The sequence below is a fragment of the Nannospalax galili genome, unplaced genomic scaffold (genome assembly GCF_000622305.1).
Source record: "Nannospalax galili isolate Female #2095 unplaced genomic scaffold, S.galili_v1.0 scaffold95, whole genome shotgun sequence".
NCBI lineage: Eukaryota > Metazoa > Chordata > Mammalia > Rodentia > Spalacidae > Nannospalax > Nannospalax galili.
The window spans coordinates 457,252-470,296 of record NW_008342393.1 but is presented as its reverse complement, the minus strand read 5'-3'; positions in this window follow the sequence as shown (position 1 = coordinate 470,296).

The window sequence follows — 13,045 nt, the reverse complement described above, 5'->3', positions numbered from 1 at the left end:
GGCACTTGCATAGCCTATATTATGAAGACACATTTGTATTCCATATTGTAGCAAGGAATTTGCATATATACATTACAAATAACTCAGCATAAACACACCGTTCATAGTTTGCTTATTCTGAATTAGCCCCCCACTCCCAACCTAGATGCCTCCAGGAGGAACACAAGACTGAGACTGGGGCTTAGTGGTTAAGAGCACTGGCTGCTCTTCCAGAGGACACAGGTTCAATTCCCAGCACCTACATGGTGGCTAACAACCATCTGTAACTCTACTTCCAGGGGGAATCCAATGCCTTCGTCTAGTCTCCATTGCATTGCACTGACATAGGCAAACACTCAGGTAAAACATCACACATAAACAAAAATCAATCAATCAAAAAATAAAAAAAGACTGAGACTGCAGACACTGATCAAAGTCTGTGTCCTTGGGAGTATCCAAACCCAGTGTGAAGAGAGACAGCTATCAGAACTGCAGGAAAAGATAAATAGGAAGGTACCAGCACCTACAATATTAAAGACAAGGTTGACCACATGACCACAGTGGCAAGACTGAGCTTTAAAATGATTGGCTGCTTTTGTTTCCTCCTCCTGTATAGTCTACTGGCTGGAGATGAGATATAAGGTCACTTTTAAGGGGGTTAACCCTTGTCTTCTCAGACCATCAACTGTCTGAAAGAGCCCAATATAAAGATTCAGCTCCCGTCCTTGCTCTATGGCCTCTGTGGTGATGGGCAGCAGGACTCTGGTATTCTGGTTATAAAACCACATCCAAGGCTGGTGGGGCCAATGGGTAGGCCCTCTGCTGGGTTTGGGGATCTGAAGGAGAGGACACTGTATCCCACTTCCCATCTATAGCACCAGAGGTGACACGTCATCACTGCACTAGAGAGCGACAGTGGGCCAGGAGGGCTTCTGCACACATGGGCTGCTGTCTGCCTCACTGCAGTCTATGGGGTTCTGTGTGCTTGGCAGTGGCTTGAATATTCTTGGAAAGTTGGTGGCTAGGATGAGGGAAATAAGTTGTGTGGCTGTCTATGATCTGCCTGACAACTCCTCCAGGGTTTGCACTTGTTTGTACTATGTTATGGTTTAAATGTCAAGTGCTCCTCGGATGGTGGCACTATTGAGCGATCATTGGATCCTGAGGGTATGCATTAGCCAGAGGTCTCAAGAGGAACAGAACCAATGGAACACATATAGAGTACAGGGGGATTTATTAGATTGGCTTACATGACAGGGACTGGGTAGTCCGACAATGGCTGTCTTCACACTGGATGCCTCAGCAGTCCTAATCTGGCACTTAAGGCCTGGTGGATTTCTGGAGAGCCACTTGTCCTTAGCCCATGTTGGAAGGCCAAAGAATCTGGGTTCCAATGTCAGTGAAGGACAGGGACAACAATAACTGATGCACTCACCAGCAAGAAACAGAGGTGAGCATGCAGAAACAGAGGTGCTTTTTCTTAGCCTCCTCTATACCTGGGTTGCTGTGGGAAGGTGATGCCCACTCTGGGGAAGGGTCTCCCCCAGTTAATCCTTGTAGGAAATACCCTCACAGACAATCCAGAGGTCTGTCTCTTAGTTGATTCTAGATCTAATAAAATTGACAACCAAGGTTAACCTCCACCACATGCTAAGTTCATCAGTGAGTTAATCCATGGATGAGTTCATAGTAAATGGTCTAGTAGGAGGTAGGGTCAAAGTGGAGGAAGTAGGCCACTGGGGTATGCCCTGGAAAGGCATGCCTTGTCCCTGGTTCTGACCTGTGCCTATCTTTCTTTACTTCCTGTCCACTATGAGGTGAGCACCTCTGCTCTATCACAGGCTCAAAAACAAAGGAGCTGACTGACTATAGATTGAAACCATGAGCCAAAATAAATTTTGCCTCTTTTTAAGCTATTTGTCTCAGGTGTGTCATCCCAGTGGAGAAACCCAACTAACAGACTGAGGCACATCTATTGGTCTGTATTGGTGGCCTTTAGGTTGGACTTCCAGACTTCAGCACTACTACTGGCTTTTTGGACATCGAATTCTTTGCTGAGAAGCCTGTCCTATGCGTTCTAGGACGTTTATCCTCATTTCTGGCCTTTCCTTTGCCAGACGTGACAATCAAAGTTGTCTCTAGACATGGTCAGGCATCCCCACAGGAGGCAAGTTTACTCTGGGTTGAGAACCACTGTCTTAGACAATAAAATTTACAGACGACACAGAATGCTTTTGTGGCAGTGTGTCCATGTAGATGCGATGACAAGGTTTGAATATGGGAGATAAGCCTACTGATGCTGAACCTCAGAACAAGGCAGATTTGATACAGTCCCTGCAGTGCTGAGGGATGCCTATTTTGTTCTTCCTTCCATCAATCAAATCAGTGAAGATTCAGGGAGAGGTTAAAAGCACTACCCTAGGGGGCTCTGTAAAACAGCAGGAATTGGGAGTGGGAAGATGCTTTCTCAACAAACACCATGGCCTACAAGATGGGAAAGTTGGGATTCCCGGGCTATTCACTGAGAAGGAATCTGTCCTAGACAGCTACCAGGCCTGCAGCAGATGCTGTGTGAGCAAGAGACAGACTCTTGTGGGTTTAGCTGCTAGAATGTTACATCTATTTGTTGCTTTAATATTGCCTGGACCACATAGGTGTGGTTTTCTCCCCCACACTCCATCTTGTGTTCCAGCTCCAGCTTCCCCATCCCTGACACGTGCGAATCCACAACGTTTCAACTTCCACTAAAAAACAAACCTGAGAATTGTTTTTCAAGTTGATATGTTGACCGTTCTAACTATTTTTTACCTCAAGGAACAGCCTAATAGTCCCTTGGGAGCTGGGTGAGAGGCAGGTACTCAGCTCTCCATATTTGTGGACTCTGTATATGCAAAACTCAAACAAATTCAGGTGAGAATATTTGGGAAAAAAAAACAAACCAGACAGAAAATTATGGTTGGCAAGATGGCTTAGCATGTAAAGGCACTTGCCACATAAGCCTGATGACCTGATCCCAAGAAACCAGGTAAAGGTGGAAGGAGAAAGCCAGCTTTACAAAACAGTGTTCTGACATGTGCATTGTTGTATGAGGGCACATATGTTATACACACACACACCCCAAGAAGAAATTTTTTGTAAATCCACAAAGCTTCAAAATGCAAAACTTGAATCTGCCACTTGCTAAGCAGTACACTGAATGCATGGGACAGAGTGACTTGGAGGCCGACGTGTTGTAGGTGCCACTACCTCACAGACCCTCAGTGTCTCTCCAGCTTCCAGCTCTTAGGGTTTGAGTACTATTCTCTCTCTCTCTCTCTCTCTCTCTCTCTCTCTCTCTCTCTCTCTCTCTCCTGCTGAGAATCAAACCTAGGACCTTGTACATGCCAGGCAAGTGCTCTGTCATTGAGTCACAATTCTAACCCTCATTTTATCTTTTATGTTTTGGACACAGTCTTACTAAGTTGCCTGGGCTGGTCTTGAACGCACTCTGTAGCCCAAGTAGATTGAACTTGCAACCATTCTGTCTCAGCTTCTCAAATAGATGTGAAAAGAATCTGTTCCACTAGGCCTGGCTCAGTCAGACCTACAATGGTTCTGTCTCTACCGAACATGTCATTACTCTGGAAACAATACAGAATAACAGCTATTAATATGGGGTTTACGTTGTATTTGTATTTGGTATTTTAAGCCACCTGAAGATGATTTAAAGTATGCAGAAAATGTGTGTAGGTTACATGCAAATGAGATGCCCTTTTATAGAAGGGACCTGAGCATGGGCCGGTTTTGTTATCTAATAAGGTTCCTAGAACCAATATCCAGTAGATGCTGAGAGATGGCTGCATATTATTAAAAAATCCTTCCCAAGAACATGGACGGCTGGATGCTATGTGGAACCTTGGATTGGATCCAAGAACAGAGAAAGGTATTAGTGCAAAATTAGTAAAATAATAATATAAAATCTGGAATCTAGTTAACAGTAATGTGCCAAAGTTAGCTTCTTGTTTTTGACAAATGTATTCTGGTCATGTAAAATGCTAACATTAGAAGAAATCATGAGGGCTATTTGGGAGCTTTCTGCCTCATCTTTGAAACTTCTCCATAAACTAAAATTATTTCAAATATATGTTTATTTATTTATTTTAATTTTTGTTTTGCTTATTTTTATGTGTATGAATGTATGCTGGCATGTGTGTATGAGCACCACGTGAATGGAGTATCTGAGGGGGCCAGAACAGGATGTCCAGTCCCATGGAACTGTAACACAGGCCATTGTATACTGCCACGTGGGTGCTGGGAATTGAACCCAGGTCCTCTAGGAGACCAGCATGAATGCTTAACCTCTGAGCCACTTCTCCAGTGCCCGAAATAAAAGTTTATTAAACAAAAATCATAAAGAAAAGTATGGAAAGACCCTGTTATTATAAACAATAAAACAGTGACACGTAAGCAAGAACATGAGGGATTCCAGTCAGCTGCGGTCTGTAAGGAGAGAGGTGAGCTCAGGGCCTGTCCTTGAGCATTTACTGATATAGGACATGTGGCTACAGAGGTAAGGCCTCAGGTTCAACCTGTAGCACTGGGGGGGGAGAGAGAGAGAGAGAGAGAGAGATCTCAGAAGATGCAGACAAGGATACAAGTTTAGGAGTCTAGAGCTTTCCAAAGGTGGGGACTGTAATATCTATATCAATATCTATCTATCTATCTATCTATCTATCTATCTATTATCTATCTATATCTATCATCTATCTATCATCTATCTATCTATTAATCTATCATCTATCTATCTATCTATCATGTATCTATCAATTATCTATCTATCATCTATCTATCGTCTATCATCTATCTATCTTTAACCTATCATCTATCAATCTATCTATCAATCTATCTATCTATCATCTATCTATCTATCTATCTATCTATCTATCTATCTATCTATCTATCTATCTATCTATCTATCTATCTATCTATCTATCTATCTATCTATCTATCTATCTATCTATCTATCTATCTATCTATCTATCTATCTATCTATCTATCTATCTATCTATCTATCTATCTATCTATCTATCTATCTATCTATCTATCTATCTATCTATCTATCTATCTATCTATCTATCATCTATCATCTCATTAGGCAGAGAGCCCAAAGAGCTCCTGTACTTTGGAAAAGGATGAATTGCAAATATACCAGGCCACTCTGAACTTTCAAAAACCTCCCATCATGGAGGTTTCTTAGAACGCTTTAAGCCTTTGTATTTATTATTATTGTTGTATATGTATAAGGGTGTGTGTGTGTGTGTGTGTGTGTGTGTGTGTGTGTGCATGCTACAGCATGCATGTGGAAGTCAGTGGACAACTCTCAGGAGTCAGTTCTTTGCTTTCACCGTGGCTTCTGTGGATTGAATTCAGGCATCAGGCTTGCACAGCGAGCACTTTCACCTGCTGAGCCATCTCATTGGCCTGGAAAGTTGAAGCTTTGAACTTGAGTTACAAGTGTTCCTAGTCCAGACTCTTCCTTGGCTATTGTCAAGTACTGAAAGATAGCATTGAAAAATCCTAAAGAAAATGAGCATTGATCTAAGCCTCAAGTTGTGTTTACAAATAGTTTTTTCAAATATGATCCAGTATATTATTCAAGATTATGGAACACAGCAGATGCCAGATGGTACAGCAAGGACATGTAGAGACCATGGGCAACAGAGACAGACTCACGGGGTTGCAGATATTGAAAACAGCAGGAGGAGCTCAGCACAACTATTCCTCACTGAGAGCAAGGAGGCAAAATTCAAGCTTGAAAGTTTCATCAGGGAACTGGAAAATGTACATAAAGTGACAGCAGACCCGCAAAACCAGTGAAAAGAATAGTAAAGAATTCAACGGCTGGGGTTTGAACAGATTAGACACAGCTGAGGAGCTACTAATAAGTTGAAAGATGTTTCAAAAGAAGCCGGGCTGAAATCTGCAAGTGGGTAGGAAGAAATGCAGAGAAACAAAACGACAGATACAGAAAAGAGAGGACAGAGAAAGGTGGGGGAAGGACAAGTGTGTCCAATGCACATTTTACTTTATTATTATTTATTTCCGTGTCCAGCAATGCCAATGGAGGTCAGAAGAAGGTTTTGGATTCCCTGGAAGTGGAGTTACAGATGGTTGTTAGCTGCTATGTGGGTGCTGGGAATCGAACCCGGGTCCTCTGCAAGAAAAGCTGGTACTCTTAACCATCTCTCCAGCCTCCAACACACATTTTACTAGAGATGCAGAATGAAAGAAGATGCAGGAGAGGAACGCAGTAGTGGAATAAGTCATCATCCAGGTTGTTCCAAATCTGAAGAAACTCACCATATGTTCTTTAAACTTTTACACATGAGTGTTTATTATATTCAAGCTGTTAAAGCCTGTGGCCTAAGGAAGGGATGGGTGACTTTTGTATGGGCCTAAGGGAGGTACAATATAGACACTTGACCTATGAAAAGTAGTGAGGGAAGATATTCATACTAAAAAAGTAGGAGACTGGATCCTTGTTTCACATCACCCATTAATTCTAGGTAGATTATGGGGTAAGATGTAAGAGGTAAAATAAAACTTTTAGAAGGTGGGGCTGGAGAGATAACTCAGTGGTTAAGAGCACTGGCTGCTCTTGCAGAGGACCTGGGTTTGAATCCCACCACCCACATGGCAGCTAACCACCACCCATAATTCCGGTTCCCGGGAATCCGACACCCCTCTTCTGACCTCTGCAGGCATTGCATGACACAGGTGCACTTATCCATATACAGGCAATATACTCATACACATTAAAAAAAATCTTTTAGAAGGTAACACAGAATACCTTCATGGCCTTTGGGTAAGGAAAAAATTCTCTTTTTGCTTTGCTATGTGTGTGTTTGTACATGTATGCCATAGCACACGTGTGGAGGTCAGAGGAGACGCTTCAGCACATGTGTGGAGGTCAGAGGAGACGCTGCAGTGTCGGCTTTAGCTTTGCACTGTGTTTGCAGGATGTCTTGCTGTTTGCCACTGGCAAGTGTTTTCTCCATTGAGCCATCTCCCCAGCCTCTGTTTTGTTTTGCTTTTGAGACATGTAGCACAGGCTGGCCTTAAACTCAATAAAGAGCTGAGAATGACACTGAACTTCTGATCCTCTTGCCTCCACCTCCCAAGTGCTGGAATTTGCAGGTGTGTGGCACCACACCTGGTTTATGGGCTGCTGGGAGGGAATATAGGGCTTTGTGCATGTTAAACAAGTACTCTACCAACTGAGCTGCATGCCAACCCTGGGAGACAGTACTTAAGACTTACAAACCAAAGACCACAAAGGAAAAGACTGATAGAATAGACGATTAAAATTAAAAACTGTTCATCAAAAGATGTTATAGTAAAACGCAGCCACAGAGTGGGAGAAAATGTCAGCTACATACATCACGGACTGCATACACACAGTGTAAAAAATACTGAAGATACCATTGGGTGAGCCATATTTGGAGTCCATTTATATGAGGTCTAAAAGCAGACCAGGCTGAGGAGTGTAATGTGATATGCATACTTTATGATAAAGCCATAAAGCAGAACATGAAAACTGGGCTCTGTCAGGGTCCTCAGGGATTCTAGGAGTTCGTAATGCTTATTTCATCGCTGGGGTGTAAGTTACACAGGTGTTCAGATTTTATTACTTTGCAAGTTGTTTTGCCTGCGTGCACATTTGAGTTCATAATACTAAGCTTTTTAATGTAGTACAGGGGATCGAACCCAGGGCCTTGTACATGCTAGCCAAGGGCTCTACCATTGAGGCACATACCCTCCCCTAAACTTTTTTTTTTTTTTTTTTTTTTTTTTTGAAAAAGGGTTTCCCTTAAGCCCCCGCTGCCCTAAAACTCATTTTTAAGACCAGGCGGGCCTTGAACTCACAGAGATCTGCCTGCCTCTGCCTCCTGAGTGCTGGGATTAAAGGCGTGTGCCACCATGCCCGTCTTCCCTAAATTATTTTATTTTATTTTATTATTTTTAGGAGAAATAGTGTTTCTCTTTAAACAGGTAAAAGTTTAAGAAACCTAAAACAAAGTACTGACAGTAATCTGCTTCTCACTGAGATGTAAATGGGACCAAGCACCCTTTCTTTATCCTCCAACTCTGCTTAGATGCCTGCCTGGGAGCAAGCCCATTTCCCCTCTTGGAATTGTTCCTTGTTCCCTTTGGAGTCTGGGCTGAACTCCAAGTCAAACCATGAGCACCTGTAGGTGAGGCAGTCCCTGTCACCTCTTCCAGAATTGCTGGCATCCATCTTTTCTGGAGCAGGCTTCATACACCCTCTTTTTTCTCTGCATAGACAGACTCCGGACTCCTCCATGCCTCTGGCGACTGTCTACCTCTTCCCGTGGCCTCTGCGATGAACATCCTGGTCCTGGCTGGGTGACTCATGTCCCATCTCCCAATCATCTTGGCTAACTCTGCCCTTGCATTGCATACCAGTCATGGGATTCTCTTTTCCCCAGCACCCTCTCTCCGAGTTCTATTCCACCTGAATTTCTTCCTGTTTTCCCTTCCAACCTGCTTGTTCAAATAGCGCCTGTGTAACGAACATATGCATACATATAAAAGTTTATGTTTTAAAAATATTTTGCCACATGGTAGCTACGAACCGTTCTTAACTCCAGTTCCAGAGGAATCCAAAGCCCTCTTCTGACTTCTGTGGCATTGCACAACATGGGTGCACTCACATATGTGCAGGCAATACACTCATACACATAAAATAAAAATAATAAATAAAATATTTTTAAAAATTAAGAAAATTGCTTTTATTATTTATGTGTGTCTTTGTGAATGTATGCACAATTGTTTGTGTGAGTGTCCTCAGAGCCCAGAAGAGGTGTTGGGTCCTGTGGAGCTAGAGTTACAGACATTTGTGAACTACCTAATGTGGGTACTGGGATCTGAACTCTGATGCACATGATAGATGAGAGAGTATTCTTTCTCTCGAGCCCTCTGTTGTTTTTTTCAAAAACATTTAAATAATATTTTATTAATTATTTTTATTTTATGTGTATGCATGTATTGCCTGCGTGAAGGTAAGTGCACCCGTGTCATGCAATGCCCGCGGAAGACAGAAGAGGCTGTCAGACCCCTGGAACTGGAGTTATGGACAGTTGTTAGCTGCCATGTGGGTGCTGGGATTCAAACCCAGGTCCTCTGCAAGAACAACCAGAGTTCTTAACCACTGGGCCATCTCTTCAGCCTGAGCGCTCTGTTTTTTAGAGTCAGGGTCTCACTGGGTATGGTGGTGCTTGTCTTTAATCCCAGTACTCTGGAGGCAGAGGGAGGTAGATGCCTGTGAGATGGAGGCCAGCCTGGGGCTACAGGGAGATCCCGTATCAAAAAAAAAAAAAAGAGAGACAGTTTCATATAGCCCAAGTTGGTCTGGAACTTGTTATGTAGTCAAGGCTGCCCTTGAACTCTTGATCCTCTTGACTTAGCCTCCCAAGTACTGGTATTACAGATATATGCTTCCACATCTGGTCTGGGGAATTTTTTGACATCTCTACTCTATTGAAATTGTTCTGTTAACATTTTCCCTTTCTTCTAGAGTAATTTTGGTAACTTGTGTAGTAATAATAATAATATACTTGCTACACTTCCTTCATCCAGCCTCTTTCTAGTTTTATTTTTTGGTTATGTTTTGTTTTTGTTTGTGCTTTGAGACAGGGTCTCACTATATAGCCCTAGCTGACCTGGCACTCACAACACAGACCATACTGACTGTGAACTCACAGAGATCCACCTGCCTCTGCCTCCCAAGTGCTGAGATTAAAGGTGAGTGTTACCATGCCTGGCCTTAGCCTCTATATTTTGATATTCAGTCATGCTGTTGCATGATGGGAAAAATTTTGAACACTAGTTACTTTTTATTGATGTGTAAATATACTATTTGTGATGACTCGTGTTGTCAGCTTGACAGAATCTAGACTCAACTGGGTGATTCTGGGCATGCCTGTAAGAGATTATCTTTATTAGGTTATTGCAGTGGGAAGCCCTGCCCACTGTGGGTGACACTCTTCCCTGGCTGGGATCCTGAACTGTATAAATGGAGGCAGGACCTCCAGCAGCAGTCATTCCCCATGACTAAGGATATGTCACCAGCTACTTCAAACTCCTGCCACCCTGACTTTCCCATCATGATGGACTGTACCCCTGAGCTGTGAACTAAAATAAGCCCTTTCTCCTTTAAGTTGCGTTTCAGTGTTTTATCACAGCAACAGGAAAAGAAACTAGGAGACCATTGTACGTATATACCACAAGTCATCATTTACTTGATGGTGGGTACTTACCACTCATCATAGGGTGAGTGCTCTTATTGGAAAGATTGAAGGGAGCAGAACTCTTGTCCTCTTGGCTCCTTCCATGCAAGGACAGTGTCCACTTCTCTCTGCTTTTTTGCTATGTGAGAGACATATAGGGCCCTCTTCACGATCCTGCTGGCAACCTTAACCTTGGACTTCCCAGCTTCTAAGGAATAAATTTCTATTATATATAAAGTACTCAGCCTGTGGTGTTTTGTAATAGCAGCAGGTTTAATTTATAGACAGGTTTTAATTTGCATGTCCATCATGACAAATGATATTGGATGAGCAATTTTTCATATAACAATGTTATTTGTGTATCTTTAGTGAAATGTACGTATCTTTTGTCCCTTATTTTTGCTACTCGTCTTTTTGTTATTGAGCTCCAGGAGTTCTTTATTTTGGGTACAAGTCCTCTATATTCCATATGTCCCCAGTTTGTGGCTTGCCTATCTTTTGTGTACGCGCGCGCGTGTGTGTGTGTGTGTGTGTGTGTGAAGCCAGCTTTGTTCTTTAGGAGTCATCCACCTTGTTTCTTGAGACAGGGTCTCTCTCTGGGATCAGGGGCTCACTAATTAGGATAAGCTGGCTGGCCAGTGAGTGCCAGGGATCTGTTTTCTCTGCTCTCCAACTCTGAACTACGAGCCTGTGCCATCTTGCCCAGCCTTTTTTATGTAGTTTTTGAGGATCAAAACAGTCTTTATGTTTTCATAACAAGCACTTTACTGACTGAGCTATCTCTCCAGCACAACCCCCCCTTGAGATAGAATCATCTCTGTGTAGCACAGGCTGGCCTTGAAGTCTTCATTCTCCTGTCTTAGCCCTTTGGGTACCTGCTTATAGGTCTGTACCACCGTGCCTGACTGTAAATAATGAACAAGAACTCTGACAACGATGTCTGTATGTTTTATTTTTTTTAAATTTTTTTTGTGGCACTGGAGAAAAACAGGGTTTTGCTCATGCTAGGCAAATGCTTTCTTACTGAGCTACATCCTCAGCCCCTCAGCCCTTCCCTTTGTCCCTCCCCCCTTGCTTTCTTCCTTTCTCTTTGATTTTTTTTTTTTTTTTTGGTCTTTTTGAAGAAGGGTCTCCCTGTAGCCCCAGCTGTCCTGGAACTCTCTATGTAGACCAGGCTGGCCTTGAACTCACAGAGATTCGCCTGCTTCTGCCTCCTGAGTGCTGGGACTACAGGTGTGTGCCACCGCCCAGCTTCTCTTTGATTTTTTTTAGACAGGGTTTTGTTATATACCCCAGGCTGGCTTCCAAATTGGAGCAATCTTCTCACCTCAGCCTCCAGAGTGCTGAGGTTACAGATATGAGCCATTATGCCTGGTTCCAGCCCTATTTTCTTGCTAAGTGTTTTTGGGTGAACACATAGTTTAGATTCTTATTTATTCCATTTATCAATTGTTGCTATCTTTTCTAAGAAATCCATGGCTACACCAATATTTAAAATATTTTTTTCTAGGAGTTTTAAAAATCAATTTACTTAGACCTATGATATCTCTTAAAATTGAATTTTGTACATGGCATGAGGTAGGGATTGATCTCTCTCTCTGTGCGCACACACACACAAATGCATACACATAAAATCATTGTTCAAACACCATTTGTTGGAGCTGTAGTTAAAAAAACCCATCAGTTGGTTTTTTTGGTAAAAACATTTCTGTGTAGTTTTCTGTATTCAGAATGTGGCCTGCAGTTTATTCCCATCACCTGGGGTGGGGGTTGGGGGGACCTGTCAGAAATGTCAGAAATGCATACTCTGACACTGCTCTGTCCCACAAGCCTCAGATGATTCATGGACCATACAAGTTGTGGAGCACTGCTGTAGCCTAATGCTTGAGGCATGAGGGAACGTATCTAGGTGACATGTGCCCCTCACAGCTGCCCTGTCCCCTGCAGGCTGCCGGGGGCCTGTCCACTCTGTCCTCTCCGTGACATGCTTCACTTACCCCAGACTGAACCTGAGTCCACCCCTTGCAGTATGTGCTGTGATGTTCCAGGCTGCTGGATTTGAGGGGAGGAGACACACCCACCAGCCCACACCTCACTCTTTAAGATCCACAGCCACCTGCTCACTCACCCAGCACTGTCCACCCAGTTCCTGCACACACACCGTTCCAGCCCTGAGCCTCAGTTTCCTCAGCTGAAGCAAGGACAATAATATCAGTCTCTATCCCAGGGGCTAAAGTGATGTGATCCCAGGGGTACATGGGGACAGAGAGCACAATAGAAGCCTGTGCTCTCGCAAGGCCATTTGAGAGCTCGCCTGCGCTAGAAGCGCTAGTCTCTCCTTCCATGAAGCCCCATCCCCTCCCACACACGCAGAATCCAGCTGCCTTCTTCCCAGCGGTACTTCTCTCGCCTCGGAGCCCCCAGGGCAGCGTGCACCGATAAATCTTTCCCAGCACGTAGCATTGTTGCAGCGCATTGGCCTGCCAGCTGCCCGGCCAACCCGGACTCGGTTTGCAGGCTCTCTGCCTCCATCGGCTTTGAAGCCCCAGCCGCTGGCACGGTGCCTGGCACTTGCAGGGCGCTCAATCAGTGTTTGCAAAATCGGATTCTCCGCGGAGCAGGTGTCCACCCGGAGCGGGTTACGCACGGGGCGGGGACTCCTTGTGGCTCGGGCGGACAGAGGGGAGGGGTCCGAGCGGGGGACCGCAGGGCCGCGCTCCGCCCCTCCGGGCCCGCGCAGCGCCTCCGCCCGCCCGCGCGCGCTGCCCCGACCCCAC